Raw genomic sequence first — 12035 nt, 5'->3', positions numbered from 1 at the left:
CGGGAACGCAGAGGTTTCAACATCTTCAGGCGGTCAGAAAGTTCAGAGACTAAAGAATTTTTTTTAAATTCAAAACAAAATTCCAGCGGAAGGTTGTGCCGTATTAGCGCGCCAGTGTCAGAATCGCGCCGGTTTGAAATTCGAAAGGGTTAAGTGTTCGGTTTCGCACGGAGAGCAGCGTGAAAAGGGTTCTTTTATTCTCACCGTTTTTTGGGACAGGGATTAACTCACTGGTCCGGTTGTGCGTGCGATTCCGGCCTGCTGCGTTCGTGACATTCCAGCGCGGATTCGCTTCACGTATTTTGTCACCGTTTCGGCGAGCTTGTGCATGTGTGCGTTGTGCCGTGCCGGTTGTGTTCCGTCGTCACAGAAGTGTCTCAGCAATCAAGTGTCACCAAAGTGCATTGTTTTCGCGATCGATGGCCTCGCGTTGGTCGCACCTCTTTTTTTGAAACGGCGGTACCGACGGACCAGATTTAACGATTGTCGCAAATGTTTGTGCAGTTCCAGGTTCACTTGAAGTGCTGAAGGATGGCCGAGAAATAAGTGCCGGGTAGGTGTGCGTGCTACAGTTGATTCTCCCTCGCCAGCAATCGCCGTCTTACGTAAATATGTTTGCGTTTGTAATCTGGTCGTTCTTGTCTCTTTTCCGATGCTAAAGCACTAATCTCCAAAACAAAACCCTCGAGAACGACCACACGCTTCGCTCCCGCTCACTCCTTATTGCAGAGTCCTCGCCTTTTTTCTCGCTCTCGCTGGCTGGACTGTCCCACGCTAATAACAGATGAGACGACGATGATTGAGCTACGCTTTCGCTTTCGAACCGTTCGCTCCCGGCATTTTGCGAACCCGTCCCTTGGATGCCGTGTGCCGATATTTCGCATACCCCCCGTCGCCAAGTGGCCACACGGTAGGGGTTCCAGAGCAGAGCAGAGAGAGCAAGACAGAGCGAGAGAGATTGTGCGGCTCCCGGTTGGGGCTTGGGGCGGAGTGAGAATTCCGGTGCGAACCCGGAACCCGGCTACAACCCGGAGATGACCCTGACGCAGCCCGAACGATGCAGGGAGTATGTGTGCCCAACCTGTGCCTGGCGCTTCGTTGCGTGTTGTATCCTTGAGAAACGGACGAAGTAGTAATTTGACAAGATAAGGCCACCGAGTCGGGCTTTAATCAACATTTTGCGTGTTGGTCCGCTGGTCCTCGAAGTTGTACACGTCGAAACGCTCCTCGATTTCCTCTTTAACCGTGCCCATTTTCTCACCGCCCGGAGTCCTTCGGCGTACTTCCTGTTCCCGGAATCGAATTCCGGGGTGTTTTCGCCGTGCGATGTGCTGGTGTGTGTTGTGTTGCGTGAAATATTCTCTCGCTCACGGACCGTTCGCTCCCCTTTCGGTTCGCTCTCGCCATCTTGCGGAATCAACAAGACGCACCGAAAATCCGTGCCCGCCGTGCGCATGTGTTCCGGCGACGACGGAAGCTGGGTTTTCATTGATTTCATTGAATTTTGTCACCTTCCAGCGGCGGGCACGACGTCGGGACGAGGCACGCGTAGCAGCAGGTGGCATCCGCACCGCGTGTGCTGCGTGAAGGCATAATTGCGTGCGAGAAACAATCGTGGCTCAAGTGTCCTCGATCCATTGTGCAGGGCGTCGTTGATGCCGAGGGCATTGTTTCGACGAGTTGCACTCGAGACACGTCGGTCTGCGTATCCTGTGGGGCGAAGCACCACGTGGTCTCTGGCGTGTTGGTGGTCAATTGTTTCTCCAATCAGAGGCGCTTCCTTTTTGCTTTACGATTGCAAAAGTGACGTGCGAAAATTTACAACTTCTATTTACATTTCATTCTCACCGTCAGGATCACCATTACGCCGCGTGAGAGCATCGTCGGTTTCTCTTGTGGCCGGAGGACTCCATCGCCACCGGGATCAGCTGACACATTCGGTCGGCCAAATCCAAATGAGATGCGTTTCTCGTTGTGGCGAAACTAATCAACGACAATCTGACTGTAAATTACCGTTCGCGAGGGGACGAAGCGCTTCTTGAGGCCATTCCATTTCCCGGCAATGCCCAGGAACCCGGTAGAGTGCCAAATGCTTGATCGCGGTGCCACGTGAACGGATTTGATAATGAAACCAAATTTGCAGTTAACCTCGAACGATCGAACGCATCATTAGCGCCACAAACCTCTCCAGTTCACAACGCACCGATGCGTCCGGCAAGGGCGAGCATAACGAAACATCGGTGAAATACGATCAGATGTGTCACCGGTGACTTCCGCGTGAATGGGTGGCGGTAACGCCTTTTTGCTTTAATGTATTGTTTTCCCTCCCTTCGAATCACCGGCTGCGATCGGTCGGAAACGATCAGCTGAAGTGTCGTTTGTAACTCGTTGCGGCGGGTGTGTCGAGTGAGCGTGAATTAATGAGCGAACAGCAGCCCCGGTTCCTCCACGCGCGGTCTGAAGGGGGCGGTTGTTGTTTCAGGAGTTTTATGCGCGAGTGATGATTTCATGATTATTTCAGGAGTGCTTACGCTACGAAGCGTTATGTACGGCCTCGCACTGGTCAATTAGTAAACGTAACTTGAGAGCACGGTGCAGTTTGGCGTGAAATAGTTTGGTGATCTTGATTATCCTTATTGGTTTGTTTTAGGTTAAAAAAGGAAAGTAGTTTGTAAATGTGTAAATTGTTATATACGGCCAACGGTGTAAGTGTGTAATCTATAGTGTGTAAGAGTTAGTGTACGTATCCTGTGCGAGACAGCAGTTTACTGGTTGGAAATACTCAAACAACCCAAAAATCGGAGCAACAGAAAAGGCAGAAGAGCCTGTACAGCATTCGGCAAGAAAATTGAACGGAAATCTACGTGCAAAGAAAGGTAAGTCCGTACCACTTCCGGGTACCTCGTTTGCGGCATAATCAATTGGCTTCCCACGATTAATGGTTATCGACGCCGGATTGGTACCCATTTTGTTATCGTAAATGACCGGGGTGGGTTCCAAAATTAAACGCGAGCTAATTTGAGGCTGCACGACACCGCATCATTATCTGACGCCCAGCTTTTTAAAGAGGTGCCGGGTTGCCTTTAATTTTAAGCACACCCAACCATGGCGCCCCGTGGCCATTTTTGATGTTTTCGCGGACCGGCTCCCAAGGAGCGCGAACGGCGCGCGGACGAGAGAAAAACTGGAACGCGCACCGTGTGGCCGCAAAAGGCCCCACGGCTTCTTCGGTCAACTGCGAGATTTTCACTTCCCTCCGGGGGCCGGAGCCGGGGCCGAACGCCTTTCACTGACGTTCGGTTCTTCGGTCGCGTTCACATTTCTGCCATCGGAACCGGGGTTCGATTGACCTGAATCTAATCCGCCAACAACCATTTATTTTTCGTTTCTTTTTCTCTCTCTCTCGCGTGGCCTCTGCGTGGTGATCGCTTTTTTGTGCTCCTCGCCACCACGCAGTCCGATTCGATCCGCGCTTCAATTCGCGGTGCGCGCGGGTTTGAAAGTAACCATGATACCTGACGGCGTACCGGACGAGAACGAACGGTGCCCGGGGTGGTGCGGTGGCCTGGGGGCACTTATCAGGCGCGGGCGGAGCGACAACCACAAGGGGGCTGGGACTGGCGCAGAAATTGCTCGGGCGATTCGATTGAAAGTAAGCGGAAGGCGTAAGGCGACGCCGCCGAGGGAGCGGTTTACGTGGACCGCGCCGGACTTGGTGTGTGCGTGGGTGAATATTTACTCCGTTTCACCGGGCGATTTCTTGGCCACCCATTTCTCACCGCGACTCCGATCGACGGGCAAAGCCCTATGTGACTCATGGGATGCTGGCGTCAGATGGCGTATGAGCTTTTATGACCGCAAGCGCACTAGGGTATATCGAAATGAAGTAGTGGAAGTGTCTAGTGAGCCAGCGTCCCATTAATCCCGTTGAGCCGGTCAGCGGTCAGTAGCCGATGGCCCCTAGCTCCCCAGCAGTAAACGATAGAAAACGGCCACCTTTTTATGTGAAAACAAACGCACATCTTCCCACGCGCCCGGCGGCCGCCCACAAACCGTCTTCGAGGCGCCCAATTCATTTGCGCCTCGACCGTATGTTTCGGGCTCTTCCGAGTGTGGCGGATGTATTTGCTGGACGATGACATCAGCCGTGCGGTTTTGGGGTGCGAAGATCGTAGATAAGATCCCCCAATCCATTGCTGCTTGCCCAGCCCGAGCAGGTGTTGGGCCGTGTAGGAAAAGATAAATTAACAAAACATTGATGACGGACACCACCAGTACCAGGCAGGGTCACAGCTCTACTTCCGAATGAATCCACCACACGGTGCGAAAAAGCGGTTGTTGAACGTAGACCGGACACAGCAAAACGTGGTCAACGAAAAACTTATGGTAAAAATTCAATGTTAAAACTTAAAAAGGGATAGTTTGGTAACTAGAATACAGTAAGCGTTTGTTGTTGCTGTACTCTTTTATGTAAACTCATTGATTATTCGGGTTTTTTATGTTATAAATGGGTGACTATTTTGACGACCCGATTTTGGCAAAAACTTCGCAAATGACAATTCGATCCATCATGTTTTCGGTGTCAATTGATGTGTCACCCAAATATCGAGCTCCTTCATGAATCCAGCTTTGCGTAAACGGGTTAAAACTGTTTGATTGTTAATCTCTAGGTCCTGGTCGATGTTCTGATTACTAAAATACTGATCAACATTGATAATTTCTGTGATTTTATCGACATTTTCGACGGTGGGTCTGTCTGTGCGAGGTACAACTTAAACATAAAAAGTAACTGGAACTGGTCAACGAAACCAAAATTGCAAATTACTAACTGTTTAAGTATCGGCACCACAAACACAATGCACAATTTCAGCGGTCTAGCTTGAATTTTCGCCTTTATCGGATTTTTTTCCGAATTTTCTCTTCCTTGACCTCCATTGTTAACACCCGGTAACTCACAAACGAATGGAACAAACAAAAAACAGTGAGAAACATTTTTTGAAGTATATAGCATCAATTTTAAAACGAGCCTAAACTTGAAATTGTACGATCGATACTTCAAGAGATATCGATCACTAAAGGCATCTATTGTGAAAAAAGTCGGTTACTATATTTTCCATGCTTGTTGTTTGGCTTGTGCTCTTTAAACACTTTATGCGGCCTATATCGTGCTGATTTCTTCACTTTATTAAACCTGAAAGTAGAATGTGCATCCTTTTGGAGGTCTTTTGCTTGGGAAGTCTCGTACACTCATCCAGAACACTGCTTTGTGATTCGATGCAACATGTCAGCAGAGCATATTTTAGTGACGTCAGAATCTAATAACATTTTATTATCAACATTTTTCCCTAAAGAGTAAATTTAGCGTGGCTCAGTTTGGTTCTGTCCATCGCTTACCTGTTTGAAGGGGAGAACCCTGTGGCTGACCTATAAATAAATAGTCCTTCGGGGCCGTTTGCCACTAGCGGCCATCTGGCCGAGAAGGGCGATCGATGATAAATGTTACGAAGAAAGTCAAACACAGGTTGCCGTGCCAGAGCACCGGTCGGTCGGTAGGGGAAAATTATGGCACCGAGGCAGAGGCGAAACACGAGTTGGCCACGAAAACGACAACCCTCGACGGAGCGTGCCTTCGACGCCGCCAGATTGCACGACATTTAACGGCCCGTCGCCGCTCCGTTTCTGAAGCCATCGTGTCATCGTCGTCGGGCGTAAAATTATTGAAAACCATTTGTCCTTCGGCGCTCGCCCGTCAGCTGTGTTGCAGTGCGGCCCCTCATCCCACCATGCCACCCCTCGGAGACCGCGATGCACCCCGAGGTGCAGTGTGGGCGAAACGTGCCGAATGCATTTTCATTGGTCGCTCCCCTTCGATGGCCGTCAAATTAGGGTCACAGATCTTGGCCTCGTGTGCGCACGGTCTCGATCTCACGAGGAGCGTGAAATTTGTCACAACACACGGCGTGCGTTTAATCGGAACTTTAATCGGAAGAACTCGGAAAATGGAGGACGATTGTTTGGACGAAAAGTTTTCTCATCCAAACAAATGGCTCGCTCGCCATTTGTGTGTGAACTTGATGGGTGACACAAACAACAGTGCTCTGCCGACTCCCCTTCGCTTGACCGTTGGCAAAAGGTCATCCGAACAACCCACCATCAGCGGGTGACGCGGTCGAGCCGGACGGTGAGGGCTGCTACATAATCCTGGAAGGGAAATCAACGCCGATCGCGTTCACATCTAATTGCAGCATCTTTTGTTTCCTCTCCACGACGCAACGCACTATCGCTCCGACCCCGCCGGTGCCCCCTGGCGAAAGAGCATAAATTTGTAGATTATGTTGGCACCGGGTGGGGACCGCCCGGAACAATTACTTCTTCGACCAACGAGACGAGGGTGGCCGAAGCAACAAAAGGCCCGGCCCGGCGCGGTGTTTCGTAACATAAAGTCGTGCCACGGGCAGAAGGGGCAAGCGAGCGGTGGAAAACTATTAATGCCCAAGTCGCCCGAGAGGCCGCGCTTCATCTTGTCGGAGGCTTATGGTTTAATTCCCGTTTTCTTTCGTTCCCATCTCCCACCGTAGAAGGCGATTAACGGCTGCGGCGGCAGCGGCGCAGTGTGGGAGTTTATGGCCGCCAGGCCCGAACAGCGAGCCAAGACAGTGCCTGGGCGTCTTATGTTTGATGAAAGATGAAACCGAAAAGGCGTCCACTCTCCGTTTTCGGGCAATCGATTGTGGGTGACGCATCCGCGCGTGGACTCGCGCGCTGCGCACTTCGCGTGGACTCGCGGGCACTGGCGTAAAGATCAATTGATCACCCAAGAATAGATTGATTGTATCGGTTTTCTTCGTTTTTTCCTCTCCATTCTAAAGCTAGATTTATGCTCCCCGCTTTGCCGATGCCTGTTGGTCCGAAGAATGTTTGGTGTTGTGGAGCGAGCGCCCGTCGATACACGGGCATGGGCGATGCTTTGGGGCCACAAGATGGATTGCGATGTGTTCAATAAATTTATCTAAAAAAAGGAGTACACTGTGAGCGCTCTCCAGTCCAGTCCCGAAGTTGCACCGTCCACGCACCGAAATAGTTGGTCGATCTCTTACAGACCTTTATTTTTAAATCTCTAACCCGTGGCGCTTATGCTGCCAAATAATTGAAACAAATACGAGTCCATTAACAGTGACTGCCCGTTTGCCAGCGCCATGTTAATGGATTTAACCTTGTTCACTTTTACGGTATCCATTACACTCGAAAATGGGTGCCACTTTCGGTAGGTCGCTATAAAACTCCACGTTCGCTTACGAGGCTCTTGATTATTTTATTACCTTACGACCACCACCACATACGCGTGTCCTCAGGGGATTTTATCAGGGAAGTGTCTAGGAGATCGGGCCGTTTACGGGTCTGCGCTCTGATTGCTGGTCTGCTAAAGTCCGCCTCATACGCCACAATGATGCCATTAACAAGGCCCGGCACTACCAAAGATAATGGTGAATTAAAAATTAAATCAACAAAATGGTGCGTGGTACAAACACCAGCGCTTGGCTGCAGGGGCGCCTCATCAAATCGTTCATTGACCATTAAAATGTAAAACACCACAAGGATCAAGGCCGCCGCGTACTCCGAGCCACAGGAGAGATTCATCGCACACGTGACACTCGAGCGGCTTTACTTTTAATGCCTTCGCGGGGACGAGAACGGAGGCGATCGTGTTCGAATCCTTCCGAAAGGATGTATGTTTTCTCGCTCTCATACGCAAACAAAAAAAACCGGAAAGGTTATCTCCGAACGCGGAAGGATGCTTGTTGTGGTTTATGAGTCGCTTGTGTCGCGTCACTGTTTTTTTTCTTCTCTCTGTGCCAACCACCATCCCAAGAAGATCGTAATCTCCGGCACGTGCGTCACGGCGCCAATCGCATCATGGCGACCGGCTCGGCTTCTCCGGCCAGGATAAGAGTTACCATCAATCCTCGCTCCTGGGGAACGTTCGTTTAGAAGATTGCAAACAAATCACTTTCCTCGGTTGATTTCTGTATTTGTTTCTCCTTTAGCAGCAGCAGTGGCGTGCGTTACGCTGGGGGTTACCGTGCAGTCTTCGGTTTCCGTATTCCATTACCCCCGGCTGGGTGCCCCCTTGTGCCATTTGCAAGGAGCTAACGAAGCGTAAAGCCCCTGGCAGCCGCCCCGGTCGTCATCGTTCATTCAGCCGCGCTGCTGTTGCTGCTGCTGGGAGCCCCTTATCGTCCCGGCCGAATCCGTTCCCGATCGACTGGCATGATAATAATTTTCCCCCGCAGGGCGCAGACGGCCACCCCAACCGTAGAGACGGCGAACTGGAAAGTTCGTTCGTTAATTCTTTCGTTACTTAGGGCCACAGTACTGGCCCGGTTGCTGCGTTACTTGCGTATTGCAGCTGACGTATGCCTTTTTGGGACGGTGTCTGGAATTGGTCCGAAAGAAAATGGACGAACCATTAGTAGATATGATGTACGGCTTAAAACCCGCACTTGGGCCCGTCGTCGATTCAATGGAAAAGTAACTCAGAAACGGGACCAGCGATATGGGATCGAATAGCTCATGTATGTAGGGAACACTTCGCTTCCCTAGGAAACCCTTCCCAGGGAGGCTACTGTCAGCAGCAAGTATCCTTCAAAACTCTCCAGGATCACTTTCGAGTTGCAGAGCGCAGAAGTCGGTCCGCTTGCAATCGATCAGAAACTAGGAGCCTTCGCTTGAGTTCTTGGCCAGGCAATTGTTTCGCACACACCAGAACCGGAGTCCAGTGTCGGGTGCAGAAGATGAAGCGATCTGTGGGCCCTGGAAGGGGTTTCGCTGCGGTCTGATGCTCGAGCCCGAGCAGCACACCGAGCAATGATGTGCAATGATTTCTGCTCAATTACAGCCAATCAACAACGCCCGAAGGAGCGCCTCAGGAGCTTAGGGGGTTCTTGGAAACTAGCTGCTGGACCCGGGCAGGGGTTTTGTTGATGTTTGCGCATATTAATCAGATCCGGGGCAATCTGGGGCACGGAAACTATCGATTCTCCGTCCACGCTTCGGCCCACGCGTCCGCGTGTGGATTAATCGGTTCAGCTCCAGGGCGCCCGAGAGGGACAGTCCGGCCGAAGTTAGACAAGCAGAACGGAGACCACCAACCACCACCGGACCAAGTGGAGAAAAGTTGGAAAACTGCGCGTGAGAAGTGAAATAATTGCTCAGAACAGCGTGTTGTTGTGTGGCCAGCAAACAATGCAACGATTGCCGTTCACGCATCGATTGCCGCAAGAAGAAGTGAGATGATTGGGGCTGCTGCTGTTGGCCGATTGTTGTGGTCAATTAAGATGGTGTTGGCCGTGCGAATGGCAGGTGAAATGCGCACGAACCGTCATGCAAATGATGTTTTTTGAAACCATTTTCTGCCAATTCGCCAACACGGTTTCTAATATTCAGCCATGCCCGCAATGGCGTGGAATAAATCATCTGATCCGATTGTTTTTTTTTCGCTCACTCCTAATTGATCACAAATTGAGAGTGCTGGGGTGTGGGTCCATATGGTCCCGGAGTTTCTTCGGCCGTTACAGAGACACAGTTTCAAGGCATTGCGAGGAAAGTTCTGTTTTTTTTTTCTTTATCTCACTCTCTCGGTCGTTGCCCGAAAGATTTCCTCCGCGAACCATTTACCGGCCATTACACATCTCATTGCCCCGACGATGGTTTCCGCGGAAAAACGTCCAAACGGCACACAGAACTCTGTTAAAGTAACACTCTTCTTCGTATTGCGAGGAACACTTCACCGGCGTGTCCATTAAACCGGCGGCGTCCTTATGCTGAGAAGTATGTTGAAGTTCTTTTTTTTCCTACGAGGAAGTGCAACATAATTGTACCTCTCCGGGGGCCCAGGAATAGCAGCACGATAAAACGGACGACGAAGCAGGATGGACAAATGACAAATTTGTGTGCCTGGCCGCAAGCCGGCCATCCGGCCGGCGGTCTTTTTTGGTGCTTCTTCGTCAACTTTCTACCGAACGTGATGCTTCTTGGGGCGTCTCTCTTGTCCATCTCCACTGTCTCTCTCGGGGGAGCTTTGTTTTTTCTAGAGCCCCGAAGTGGGGCCTCTATCTTATTAATGTTGTGCTCGCGCTCGCGCTCGTCCGATCTTCTTCTTGAAACCAGGGCCCCCGTGGTCCGCTCCACGGAAACCCCAAAGGCTGTGGAACAATGAAACAGAACCTCAAGACCTTCCGGCGGTGCGCACTAGCCCGGGAGGCGGTCACGGCGGCCCACGGTGTCCCGAAAATTATGGCTGGCGCATTGCACGTCCGTTATGTATTTATAGAAATCTCTTCCCGCGTCTCTTCGCAGCCATCTCGCGTCTTGGGTCGCCAGAGGCCAAGCGCCAAGCGACCGCTTCTTGCGCTGGAGCGAACCGCAGCAGCTCACTCAGGCTGTGGCTTCGTGACGCGGAGCAACTTATTTAAAGATATGCAAAAGAAAGGCAAAGGAACGGCCAGCAGGGTCCGCCAACTCGAAGGTTCCTTACTTTTGCGCTCTTCGCCGGTGCAAAGCTTCACGGCATCACGGGAAGCTTACGATGAGTTCAGGGTCCGGGTTCAGGGTGATCACGTTCTCGGCGGTCTGCCTTCCAGCAACAGACGTGAGGTGGCCCACCGTGGCCTCCGGTGTCCTTGGGCCACAAATAAAAGGGAAAACGAAGGAGCGAAACCCGACCACCCACCGTCTGCATTTGATCTGCATTTAAATACGGAGCTGTGGGCTGGCTGGAGCGAAAGTGATCGGCCGGCGTTCCTAAAGTAGGCTGGAAACCTAATTTCCCAAGATAGTTCCCCGGGTATGGGCATGAAAAAATTGATGGCGTCCTTAAGCACATGAGTTGCACCATCACCAGGCGCAATACGCAATCCGATTGAGGGTACGATGGATGATGGTTCACGGTGGTTAATTTGCCGCTTGTTTTCTCATGATTGTTGTAACCTTTCGTGTTGCGTGTGCCGAGTGGCGCGAAAAAAAAACCGCAGATCGTGCCGATCGGCCAAATCCGATAAGAGACCTACGCCACGGATGACTTCAAGAACTGGCGAGTCGAAGACTCCCAAAGACCAAACGGGCGTAAAAAAAAGGCGTCGTTAGGGCAGAACGTGCCCACCGGATTCGGTCGGCGCAACAGGAAAAGAAGAGTTGCGGCGTTGCCTGAAAGTCAAGCGCGCCGAGAGGTTTCACCGGTTCCGCCGGTTCCGTGAAATAATGGAACAAGGCCATTTCGGACCCGAAACCTAGCGCCTAGACCCAAAAGAAAGATCTTCTCAGATGGGGAAGCGTGCCGCGAGCGGCGCGGCGATATTCCGGGCACGTGTCACAAGAGCCTAAATTTATCGATTCCACACCGAAACAGGCCGATCCGCCGCTTCCGATCTCCGCTGGCCATTTAGCAACCATGGTTGGACCGGTCGGGATGGGCCCCGTTTGTTTATGGCCGGGTTTAAGGTAAATGATGGAAGTTTGGGCCCGATATAACCCGATTCGCAGACCGGCTCGTTAGGGTCGCCGGCAGCGAAAAGTAGCCCCTCACGTAGCCTCTTAGCCTTCAGGGGTGAGCCATCTTCTGGCCTGGCTCGGTGCGGGGGTCTCTCGATGGGCGGCCCTATCTTTTAGCGCCGTTCGCGCTGCGAGTTATTAGTATTTGCAGTGGTTTTCGGGGTGGTCCACAGATGACTCCGGAGCCCGGCTCCTCCGCGGGCGGCGGCTTTTCATAACGCAATAATATCCGCGGCTAATGCTGTGGTGGTTACGGTCGCGGCCCGGAAAAGCCGCCCGCCAAGGGCTTCGTCTTAATTTGGGTGATTATTCCGTTGAATTATGGCTGTTGGCGGGTGGCGATGTTGGTGCTAAAGTGGCCGCCGCATCACACCACTGCTTACGGCGCGGCTTACGGCGTCGGCGGCTTGCCGCTGGTTGATAGTTCATTTTCGGGCTGTAAACTAAATTTCGTTAAAGTTTGGAACCAACCCCTTCTAGGGGTGGAT

General features: G+C 51.7%; 1 protein-coding gene across 1 annotated transcript in view; it reads left to right on the top strand.

Moving 5' to 3' along the window:
- The first annotated feature begins 2781 nt into the window (after positions 1 to 2781).
- Positions 2782 to 12035, top strand: part of LOC131206880 (mucin-5AC) — a 107195-nt gene continuing 97941 nt past the window's right edge. Inside the window, exon 1 of the mRNA XM_058199469.1 lies at positions 2782 to 2876. The gene's annotated coding sequence lies outside the window, so the exon portion shown is untranslated. The remainder of the gene's footprint in view (positions 2877 to 12035) is intronic.

Source organism: Anopheles bellator, chromosome 2, assembly GCF_943735745.2.
Source record: "Anopheles bellator chromosome 2, idAnoBellAS_SP24_06.2, whole genome shotgun sequence".
NCBI lineage: Eukaryota > Metazoa > Arthropoda > Insecta > Diptera > Culicidae > Anopheles > Anopheles bellator.
This window is presented reverse-complemented; position numbering and strand designations above follow the sequence as displayed.